The 12,719-nt window shown below is 35.7% G+C and overlaps 1 long non-coding RNA gene across 1 annotated transcript; it reads left to right on the top strand.

Annotated features, from left to right (window-relative positions):
* The first annotated feature begins 5,207 nt into the window (after positions 1-5,207).
* On the top strand, positions 5,208-5,540 carry LOC142236070 (uncharacterized). Its single transcript, XR_012721890.1, has 2 exons — positions 5,208-5,349; positions 5,414-5,540. It is a non-coding gene; the product is annotated as an uncharacterized LOC142236070 (long non-coding RNA).
* The last annotated feature ends 7,179 nt before the right edge of the window (positions 5,541-12,719 follow it).

The raw sequence follows: 12,719 nt of genomic DNA, 5'->3' as shown, positions 1-12,719 counted from the left end.
TTATTTCTGTAGATAATTTTGTTAACAATTTTACTTCTATAGAAAATTTTTCAAAATTTTATTTCTATAGAAAATTTTGTTGCCATAGAAAACTTTATCAAAATTTTGTTTCTATAGAACATTTTGTTCCTATAGAAAATTTTGCCAAATTTTTTTCTATAGAAATTTTTGTGAACATTTTATTTTTATAAAAAATTTTGTCAAATTTTTATTTCCAGAGGAAATTTTGTCAAAATTTTATTTCTGTGGAAAATTTTGTCAAAAATGTATTTCTATAGAAAAAAGAAGTTTGTCTAGATTTTATTTCTATAGAAAATTTTGTCTAAATTTTATTTCTATAGAAAATTTTGTCTAAATTTTATTTCTATAGAAAATTTTGTCAAAATTTTATTTCTATAGAAATTTTGTATAAATTTTATTTCTATAGAAAATTGTGTCTGTTTTTATTTTATTTCTATAGAAAAAAATTTCTCTAGAAATAAATTTCATTTCTATAGCAAATTTTGTCAATTGATTATATCCAGAGGAAATTTCGTCACCATTTTATTTCTATAGATAATTTTGTTGTTGTTTTTTATTGCAGCTTAAAACCATTCATTGACTAAACTACAAATGTAGCTTAACCAACAGAGGAAAAGAATGTTTGTCAAATTTATTTGGACAAAGCCCTATAGACTGCAAGATGGTTGGATAGATAATTTTGTAAAAAAAATTATTTCTGTGGGAATTTTTGTCAAAATTTTATTTCTATAGAAAATTTTGTCAAGATTTTATATCTATAGGAAATTTTGTCAGAATTTTATTTCGATAGTAACTGTTATCAAAATTTTTTTTTATAGAAACATTTTATAAAATTTTATTTCTATAGAAAAATTCGTCATAATTTTATTTTTATGTTATAGGAAATTTTATCAAAATTTTATTTCTATAGGAAATTTTTTCAAAATTTTATTTCTATAGGAAATATTGTCAATATTTTAAATCTATAGAAAATTTTGTCAAAATTTTATTTCTATAGGAAATTTTGTCTAAATTTTATTTCTATAGAAATTGTGTCAACATTTTATTTCTCGGCTCTGCCCTGCTTTAGTTTTTTTCTTACATGATTCTCAACATAATCGTATTACAGTTGTTGTACACTGACCTTGTATTAGAGGTGTGCATGTGAGTAATATTTTGCTCACGAACACTCACGACAGGGAAAACTTAATCGCGCACACTCACGCAAAATATTTTTTGTAGGACTCACGCTCACGCACGTTCACGAAAAGAAAATTGGTACTCACGCACGAAAATCTTTTTAATGTCGTGACTCACGAAAAATGTCGTGACTCACGCAAAATGTCGTGACTCACGCAAAATGTCGTGACTCAAGAAAAATGTCGTGACTCAGGAAAAATGTCGAGGCTCACGAAAAACCTCGTGACTCACGAATAATTTTATGAGTGATTTACCTATAGAACCTGACTGAAAACATGAGTATGGTTAAAATCGAGTGCGTTATAAAACTCTTACCACCTAGAATGTCACTAAAATTATAAATGAATTCAACTCGTACGCATTTTATGTTCGTAAGCGGGATTATTTTCGTGAGCTTGTTTTTCCGAAATTCGTTACTCACGCACATTCACGAAGATATTATTTTCGTGACTCACACTCACGCACGACATTTGGTTGGTTAATCACCCTCACGCCGTTGCCGTCAGCGTGAGTCACGAAAATTTTTGTGAGTCATGACAATTTCGTGTCACGTGCACACCTCTACCTTGTATCAAAGTCAAATGCTAGCAGCCAAAAATCAGTTGTATCCTTCATAGCAGTTATGGTCATTGAACAACATTCGTGTCAACGACCATTGACATACAGTACATCCTGCTCTGTCCCTTTCCCATACATATGCCATAGAATTACCTCTCCCAGAAGAAATAAGTACCCCAATTGATTCAATGTCACAAAAAAGAGATACAAAATTTTATTTTTTTCCTGAAGGAGATTTGCTGTCTACCAAAATGTGCAGAGCAAAACTGTGATTTTTTTGCCTTTCGCCACTTGCATTTCGCGAACTCAGGCACTTCCACGAATTTAGTCCGCATTTTGTTGTTTTTTAAATTGGGTTAGATCTGCCCATGGGTCAATCAACTGTATCCAAAAAAAAAAAAAAAGCGCAAAAACACACACACCACAAATAAACGCCGCCGGGAGCGCATTATGGCATGCGGTAGTTTGGAGTGATGAATATTGTGGAAAGTTATTTGGAAGAAATTTTCTTTAAACTATGAAATGAAATAGAATGAATATGAAATGGAATGATATGGAATGGAAAGTCAAATGGATTCGATTGATATGAAATGTTGCGACATAGGTATGGAATGGAATAAAATGAAATGTACTGGAATGGAATGAAACGAAATAAAGGGGAATGTCATTAAATGAAGCGGAATGAAATACGGTATAATGGAATTGAATAAAACGAAATTTAGTGGAATTTAAAGAAATGAAAAATAGTGGAATAAAACTAAATGAAATGGAGTGGAATGAAATGAAATGGAAAAGAATAAAATGAAACGGAATGAAATAAAACTAATTATAGTGAAATGGGAGCAAAAAGTATGGAATGAAATGGAATTACGGGCATTGACATCAACTGCGGTATAAGGGAATAATTCTAGTGCAATGACTTTTTCAGCGAATGAAATGAAACAAAATTTAGTGGAATGGAATGAAATGAAAGTAAATCTAGAGAAATGGGATGAAAAACAGAGGAATGGTGTGTAAGGAAGTGGAATTAAATGAACCGCAATAGAATGTAATTAAATGGAGTGGAACGAAATGAAATAAAATCGAGTAAAATCTAATAAAAATGCACTCGATTAGAATGGAATAAAATGTAGTGCTATGAAACTAAATAGATTGGAATGAAATGAAATGATTTAGAGTAGAGTTGAATGGAATGGAATAGAGCGGAATGGAATGCTATGAAAATAAATGGCTAGGATTTGAATAAAATGATATGGAAGAATGGACTGAAATGCGTTGGAGTGGAATAGAATGGAATCAAGTAGAGTGGAATGGACATAAATGAAATGAATGGAACTAAAATGAATTGAATTGAAATAAAGTACAATCGAATGAAATTATATGAAGTGAAAATAAATGAAATGAACTTCAATGGAATGAAAGTAATGGAGTATAAATGGATTAAATTGAGTGGAATGGAATAAAGTGGATTTTAATGGAATGAAATTAATTGGAATGGAATAAAGTGGAATTAAATTAAATTAACATCCAGAATTACCTTTTAAGAGTCCACAAACCTTAAATAATAACACCTTACTTTATTCATTTGCGGGGTTTTTATTTACAATTCTTATACAAATGTGGATGAGAGTAATGAGTGGGCTGAAGAGGTGGCGATGAGTGGTGGGGTTTCGACGATGGTGAGCAGTGGGCTGCGCCGGGTTGGACGGTGGCGAAGACTGTTGCGATGATGAGGCGGTGCGAAGCTAACTGGTGGCAATGATGAATGGTGCGGTGTTGGCTGGTGATGATGATGATACGGTCGTTGATGGAACGGTGCGATACGAACTGGTGGCGATGATGAATAGTGCGGTGTCGGCTGGAGATGATGATGAGGTGGTGTCGGTGATGAAACGGTGCGATGGAAATGGGGTCGGTGTTGAACGTAATGGTGACGATGATGAAACGGTCGTTGATGGAACGGTGCGATGCTAACTGGTGACGATGATGAATAGTGCGGTGTCGGCTAGAGACGATGATGAGGTGGTGTAGGTGATGAAATGGTGCGATGGTAATGGTGTCGGTGTTGAACGGTGTGATGCTGACGGTTTCGGTGATGATGAGATGTTAACTGGTTACGACCATGAGACGGAGCGATGTTGATGGAGTCGGGCCGACTGGTGTTCGTGAACGAAGATTATGGAGTCGGGTCAGCTGGTGCTCGAGAAAGGGGAACGGCAATGATGTTGTTGTTGTAGCCCCTGGGAATTTATGTATGAACAAGTATATACGGCCGCAAGTTCGGCCAGGCCGAATCTTATGTACCCACCACCATGGATTGCGTAGAAACTTCTACGAAAGACTGTCATCCACAATCGAATTACTTGGGTTGTGGTATCTTAAAACTTCTTAACATCGTTTTCTAAATTGTGATTTAGTCCATATATGGTATATATTAGACAAAAAAGTTATGTATAGTTGTCTATAAATAATTACGAATCGATATGGGCTTTTTGTACGTAGAGAGCCAGAATTGAAATATGGGGGTCGCTTATATGGGGGCTATGTACAATTATGAACTTGATATGGACCAATTTTTGTGTGATTGGGGATCGATTTATCTGAGGGCCATATATAACTATAGACCGATATGGACCTAGTTAGGCATGGTTGTTAACGACCATATACTAGCACAATGTACCAAATTTCAAGCAGATCGGATGAATTTTGCTTCTCCAAAAGGCACCGGAGGTCAAATCTGGGGATCGGTTTATATGGGAGCTATATATAATTATGGACTGATAGGAACCAATTCCTTCATGGTTGTTAGATACCATATACTAACATCACCCAATAAACACAGAATGAGCGTTTTTCAAATGCAACACCTTTTCAGTTTGAGGGTAAATATAATTTTCAACATAAATTCAACTTGACTTGAAACAGCTCATCTTAAATACATCTTCAAATTGTTTGCGAATTACAACCAATTTGGCAAAATGTTGACGAAAACTTTGAAAATGTGTTGAAGATAATTGGAGAAAACTTTGACAAAACACTACCCTGAAATGCAACGAAAAAACCACATGGTTTTCAATACTACTTTGGACAACAAAGTTCGTGGAAGAAATACAAAAATGTGGAAATTTTTTAATAATCAATTGAAATTGCTTATAATAATTGGTAAGTAAAACTAAAACACGAAATGAAAACTTTAAGGAAGTCACTAAAATCAAATCTCTTTGCAGACAACTAAAATATTTGGATGCTGATTCTTGGACACATTAAGAGGCTGGCCGATGAAAAATTATAGTGGCTTATTGAGAAGAGAAAGTTTCCATAAATCAAAGTGCAACCAAAAAAACTTGGTATTTATTCTTTTCCATTTCAACAACTACTGGATGATAATTCGCATCACATCGATAGTTTAATTTACATCGCATCATCGGTTTAATTTGTTATTTTGTGAATTGAAATTGCTGAAAATTTATCCCAATTATCTGGTCATCAAGTTCCTGAAAATTGCCAGTATTTTAATAACAACAATTTTGTAACACCAACGTTCTTGAGGAAATCACGAAGTACGTGGTCAGTTGGAAGAAATACAAATTGGTAAGTCAAAATAAAAAGTGAAATGAAAACATAATGGAAATCACAAAACTCGATTGTTTTGCAGAAAACTAAAATCATTGGATGGTATATTCTTGGAAGATGTTGGCCGATGAAAAACCGATGAAGGGAACAACAAAGAAAAGTTTTCAGAAAACTTACAAGGTGCAACCAATTAAAACAAAGTGCAACAATTCCTATATCAAGAACTTCTGGATGAAAATGTGCATTACATCAATTTACATCCCGTCCTCAGTTTGATATTTTGTGATTTCCTCTTGCTGGAATCTATTCTAACACACAAGCCAGCAAGTTCCTCGACAGTAATTATTTCAAATTGCCAGCATATTAATTAATAGTTATTTGACACCAACATTATGGAGGAAATGGAATTATACATGTAAAAATGTTTAAGATATTTAAAGTTGTATTCATAGTTGTATTTATTAATACGTTTAATAAGATAATTACATTTTGATTGGTATTATATTATTATTTTTATATATTATTAATGTTATTTTTAAGATTATTATATTTGTTAACGAAAAAAATAATAAAATTTACAAAATCTCTAGAAATTTAGTATTGACTTTAAGATAGAACTAGGATTGACTTTCGTACAAATTGTGGTTTGAAAGTATTCGCAACAATGCTAATTTTTTATTTTTATCACATTGAAAACTGTTTGAGAAATTATCGAGTAGCGATGCATTTCAATTTGAGGATTACAATTGAGAAATTATTGCTATTGTGTTGAATTTTACTGTTGAGGGTAATGTCTGTTTTTTGTTGAGAACGCGATTTTCTCAACAATTTCTCAACTTGAATATTACCCTAATCCTTTGAAAAAATGTTTGAAAAATTATTGAATTTTAGTATTTTTCAAACGTTTGTGTTTATTGGGCACGTACCAAATTCCAACCGAATGGGAAGAATTTTGCTCTTCCAAGAGGCTCTGGAGGTCAAATCTGGGGATCGGTTTATATGGGGCCTATATATAATTATGGACCGATATCGACCAATTTTTGCACGGGAGTTTGAGGCCATATATTAACACCACGTACCAAATTTCAACTGAATCAGATGAATTTTGGTCTTCCAAGAGGTTCCGGAGGTCAAATGTGGTGATCGGTTTATATGGGGGCTATATATAATTATAAACCGATATGGACCAATTTTTGCATGGTTGTTAGAGACCATATACTAACACCATGTACCAAATTTCAGCCGGATCGGATGAAATTTGCTTCTCTTAGAGGCCTCGCAAGCCAAATCGGGGGATCGGTTTATATGGGGGCCATTAGCGTAGCTAGACAATTTTCCTAGGGGGGGCTATAGCCCCCCTAGCTAAAAATTTATATTTCATTTATTTATATTTCAATTAATGTTTTATTTCATAAAAATGAATAAAAAAATTAGACATCAAAATAACTCGAAAATTAATTTATAATAAAGCAAGTAAAAGTAGTTCCACACATTTCCCAGCAAAAAAATTTGGAAGTTCTTCCAAAGACACAACTTTAAAAGCACTTCCAGAAGATGTCCTCCCAATGATGTTCTTTATTTTAACTACCCAGGAAGTTATTTAAATTCAATTTTTTATAACTTGGTTTTTTCTTACTTTTAATGGGAAATTTTAACTTTTTTGTTTCAAATACCTTAAAAACGAAGTAAGAATTCATAAAATGGTACAAATAACTTGAATTTTGTCGAAAAAAATTCTAAATATAATCTGAAAAACTTGTGAATTTTTGAAAATATTTGAGGTCAAACGTTTCCGACAAGCATGAGAATCCATTAAAAATTATAAAAATTATTTATTTGACAAAATATAACAGAATTTTTTAATTTACATTCAAAACATTGAATTCGGATCACACCTAAAGAAGTCATGCAAATTCAGTGCAACGGCTGCTGAAATGGAGGACTTCCGTCCTATGACAAGCCCATGTTAAATTCATCGCTTCTTCGCCAATTTTGCACCACTTCCGGATCCAAAAAGATCATTTTCATTACTTTTTGGGCTGGGCTTGTTTATTTTTTATAAAAATGGAAAATCGTAAATAGGTTTTCAAATTCTGGGGGGGGGCTAAAATTTTTCTGGGGGGGTCTAAGCCCCCTCCCCAGAGGCCTTCCTACGCTTATGATGGGGGCTATATATAATTATGGACCGATGTGCACCAATTTTTGCATGGTTGTTAGAGACCATATACTAACACCATGTACCAAATTTCAGCCGGATCGGATGAAATTTGCTTCTCTAAGAGGCCTCGCAAGCCAAATCGGGGGATCGGTTTATATGGGGGCTATATATAATTATGGACCGATGTGCACCAATTTTTGCATGGTTGTTAGAGACCATATACTAACACCATGTACCAAATTTCAGCCGGATCGGATGAAATTTGCTTCTCTTAAAGGCCTCGCAAGCCAAATCGGGGGATCGGTTTATATGGGGGCTATATATAATTATGGACCGATGTCGACCAATTTTTGCATGGTTGTTAGAGACCATATACTAACACCATGTACCAAATTTCAGCCGGATCGGATGAAATTTGCCTTTCTTAGGGGCCTCGCAAGCCAAATCGGGGGATCGGTTTATATGGGGGCTATATATAATTATGGACCGATGTGGACCAATTTTTGCGTGGTTGTAAGAGACCATATACATACACCATGTACCAAATTTCAGCCGGATCGGATGAAATTTTCTTCTCTTAGAGGCCTCGCAAGCCAAATTTTGGGGTCCGTATATATGGGGGCTATACGAAAAAGTGGACCGATATGGCCCATTTCCAATACCATCCGACCTACATCAATAACAACTACTTGTGCCAAGTTTCAAGTCGATAGCTTGTTTCGTTCGGAAGTTAGCGTGATTTCAACAGACGGACGGACGGACGGACGGACGGACGGACGGACATGCTCAGGTCGACTCAGAATTTCACCACGACCCAGAATATATATACTTTATGGGGTCTTAGAGCAATATTTCGACGTGTTACAAACGGAATGACAAAGTTAATATACCCCCCATCCTATGGTGGTGGGTATAAAAAGAACAAATAGGGAAAATAAAAGACAAAACAAATAAATTATTGGGGTTAGACAATTAGGCTTCAACATACAGTTCGAGGAAGCGAGCTGCCTCTACTGGATGAGTGCAGAGTGAAATAGGTGTCAGGTCTGTCGGCTTTGCAGGACACGCAAAGAGATGCCTCGTGATGTGTGGTGATTGCCCACAATTCGGGCAGACATTCTGAATTGCTGGAGTCCGAAGGGAGAGGTAACTATTTAAGTAGCTGGAGATCCCCGATCTTAGCTGTGATAGCACCGACATGGTTTCTCTAGGAAGTCATCTCTTTTCGTCGCTGATATGTGGTGGTCTTCCCCTCAGTACAACGCTACACTGGACCGACACTGAACCGGCGATGATGTCGGGCCGACTAGATAACAATAAAATGGAAAGGAGAGGTGTCGGCTATACCAGAATTCGAGGGATGGGAACGAATCGCGGAAGCAGCCGAACTGCGGAAGTGTACGAATCACGGAAGCAGCCGTGTTGCGGAAGCGGACGCATCGCGGATGAACCGCAGAAGCACCCGAACTACCGAAGCAAACGAACTGCAGAAGCGAACGAATTGCGGAAGCGGACGAACCGCGGAAGCGTCCGAACTGCCGAAGCGAACGAACTGCGGAAGCGAACGAATCGCATTTTCATTTCATTTTATTGAGTACAAGATTAAAATCGTATGATTACAGTGCACGATTATAAATGTTAAAACATCTCCGATAAGCGGATGAATGAAACGACCCGCGGAAGCATACGAACTGCCGAAGCGAATAAACTGCGGAAGCGAACGAATCGAGTAAGCGGATGAATCGCGTAAGCGGACGAACCGCGTTAGAGGTGTGCTAGTATAGCCGTGAGAGGAAAGAGGGGTTGGGAGGAGGTGGTGGAGAGTGGTAGTTAACTACCATGATAGGATGCGAACGGATCGCGTTAAGTTTACAGATCTGGATGTGGAAGCGAACATATCTTGGAAGCGGACGAACCCCGGAAGCCGAAGGAAACGAACTGCGGAAGTGAACGAATTGCGTAAGCGGACGAACCGCGTTAGAGGCGTGCTAGTATAGCCGGAGGAGGAAAGAGGGGTTGGGAGGTGTGGTGGGGAGTGGTAATTTACTGCAATGATAGGATGCGAACGGATCGCCGTATATTTACAGGTCTGGATGCGAACGAATCTGTTTAAGATCAATCGGGTGCTGCTATCGGAAGTTCGGCAGCGGTTGGTACCACTCGTTTTACTACTCGTCAAGCTTCGGGTGATACATACCATCGACTTGAAAACCCCGCATTCTTAATAGGATGGTGCCACCAACCCAATGAGAATTATCCACATATACTCTATTTATGTTGGGTGTCGATTATCACTTTCTCCTTATGATACTTGTTGCCTTCGTAACCAAGAGATACTTTGGTCATAGTAATGTATGGTTGAATATGCGTATTTTTATACCCTCCACCATACGATGGGGGGTATATTAACTTTGTCATTCCGTTTGTAACACATCGAAATATTGCTCTAAGACCCCATAAAGTATATATATTCCGGGTCGTGGTGAAATTCTGAGTCGATCTGAGCATGCCCGTCCGTCCGTCTATTGAAATCACGCTAACTTCCGAACGAAACAAGCTATCGACTTGAAACTTTGCACAAGTAGTTGCTATTGATGTAGGTCGGATGGTATTGCAAATGGGCCATATCGGTCCACTTTTACATATAGCCCCCATATAAACGGACCCTTAGATTTGGCTTGCGGAGCCTCAAAGAGAAGCAAATTTCATCCGATCCGGCTGAAATTTGGTACATGGTGTTGCTATATAGTCTCTAACAACCATGCAAAAATTAGTTCACATCGGTCCATAATTATATATAGCCCCCATATAAACCGACCCCCCGATTTGGCTTGCTGCGCCTCTTGGAGGAGCAAATTTCATCCGATCCGGCTAAAATTTGGTACATGTTGTTAGTACATGGTCTCTGACAACCATGCAAAAATTGGTCCACATCGGTCGATAATTGTATATAGCCCCCATATAAACCGATCCTCCGATTTAGCTTGCGGAGCCTCTAAGAGAAGCAAATTTCCTCCGATCCGGCTGAAATTTGGTACATGGTGTTAATATATAGTCTCTAATGACCAGGCAAAAATTGGTCCACATCGGTCCATAATTATATATAGCCCCCATATAAACCGATCACCAGATTTAACCTCCAGAGCCTCTTGGAAGACCAAAATGCATCTGATTCAGTTGAAATTTGGTACATGGTGTTAATATATAGTCTCTAATGACCATGCAAAAATTGGTCCACATCGGTCCATAATTATATATAGCCTTTATATAAAACGATCCCCAGATTTGACCTCCGGAGCCTCTTGGAAGAGCAAAATTCATCCGATTCGGTTGAAATTTAGTTAGTATATGGTATCCAAAAACAATGCAGGTATTGGTTCATATCAGTCCATAATTATATATAGCCCCCATATAAACCGATCACCAGATTTGACCTCCGGTGCCTTTTGGAGAAGCAAAATTTATCCGATCTGGTTGAAATTTGGTACGTGGTGGTAGTATATGATATTTAACAACTATGCCAAAAGTGGTCCATATCAGCCCATATTCATATATAGCCCCCATATAAACCGATCCCGAGATTTGGTTTTGGAGCCTCTTCGAGGAGCAAATTTCATACGAGTCAGTTGAAATTTGATACATTGTGCTAGTATATGGCCGTTAACAACCATGCCTAACTAGGAAATAAGAGGAAATATGTACGAGCGATTGGCTCGTTACATAGATTGGATTTAAATGGAGTTGAAAGGAATCAAATGGAATTAAATGAAATGGAAAGGAATGAAATTAAATCAAATGAAACGGAGTTCAACGAAGTGAAGTGGAATAGAATGGAGTGGAATAAAATAAAATTTGATAAAAATGAAATGGAAATGAAAACGAAAAAGATTAAATTTGAAATAAATGGAGTAAAATAGAATTACCTGGAGTTTAATGGAATGAAATGGAGCAAAATGGTATTATAAGGAGCGCAATGAATGGAACGCAATTAAATGAAACAAAGCGGAATGAAATGAAATGAAATGAAATGAAGAGGAGTGGAGTGGAAGAGAATGAAATTAAGTGAAATAGAGCGGAATGGAATGAAATGGAATTAAATGAAGGTCAATTAATTTAAATGGAGTAGAATAGAATGGAATGGCATGGAGTAAATTGGAATACAATTCATTTAGTATATAGTAGATAGGCACAGTAGGAATATAGTACTTTTCCAGCTAGACGAAGTAGAAAGATTTTAAGCTTTAAAATTTGGATAATGTAATATAAATTGGAAGCATACAAAATTCAGTATTTAGTAGATAGGAACAATAGGAAATTAACTGAGATTAAAAACATGGAAATTAAGTTAAAGGAAATGAACTGAATTGAAATAAAATAAATCGAAATTAAATTGAATAGCATGAAATGAAATAAAGTTATATTTTAAAATAGTCGATAAAACCCCTCGTATATAAATTCATATAGACTTTAATGAATAAATCACAAATTTCCGCTTAATCTTCCATTTTTTTTTTTTTGGAAATTACCTCTTGACTTTAGCCAGTAAAGGATTATTTACGATTATTTTGTCGTCGCAAGAATGTTTTTCTTTCCATGCAATTTTTTGATTTTAATCCTGTGTTTTATTTTAACAAAAAAAATAAAACAACATTTTAATGAAGCCCACATAGCTGTGTAAGATTCTCATTCTTTTGCATTGCTGCAGAGTCTCATTCATTGGTGGATTCTTAAAGCAGAGAAAGTTACTTAAGTTTCTCCTTTGATGATAAAGATCAACAGGCATTGTGAAATTTTCTCCTCCTGTTTTCTTTTTTGAAGCGCAACTTTATGAAACAATAAATCTTGGTGTCACAAAAACGGGGTCAACAAAATTAACAAGAACTCAACAAACGAAATTAATTTTGGTGAAACATTTTCGTTTGATAAATGATACAGATACATAACCTGATGGTGTTTCAATGATAAAAAAAAACACATTCTTTTGTTTAGTGGCAATAAACATGGGCAAATATTTGAGATTTTTCATAAGAATTTTAGAATGAAATTGGAAAGATCTGGATAGGAATAAAATTTCGCCAAATTTTCTATAGAAATAAAATTTTCCATAGAGATAACATTTCTTAAAATTTTCAACAGAAATAATAATTTCCACAAAAATTTCTATACAAATAAAATTTACACAAAATTTGCTATATAAATATAATTTTGTCACTTTTTTGTATAGAAATAA

Source organism: Haematobia irritans, chromosome 4, assembly GCF_050003625.1.
Source record: "Haematobia irritans isolate KBUSLIRL chromosome 4, ASM5000362v1, whole genome shotgun sequence".
Lineage (NCBI taxonomy): Eukaryota > Metazoa > Arthropoda > Insecta > Diptera > Muscidae > Haematobia > Haematobia irritans.
Note: the sequence above shows the minus strand (reverse complement) of the source record. Positions and strands in the feature narration are given on the sequence as shown.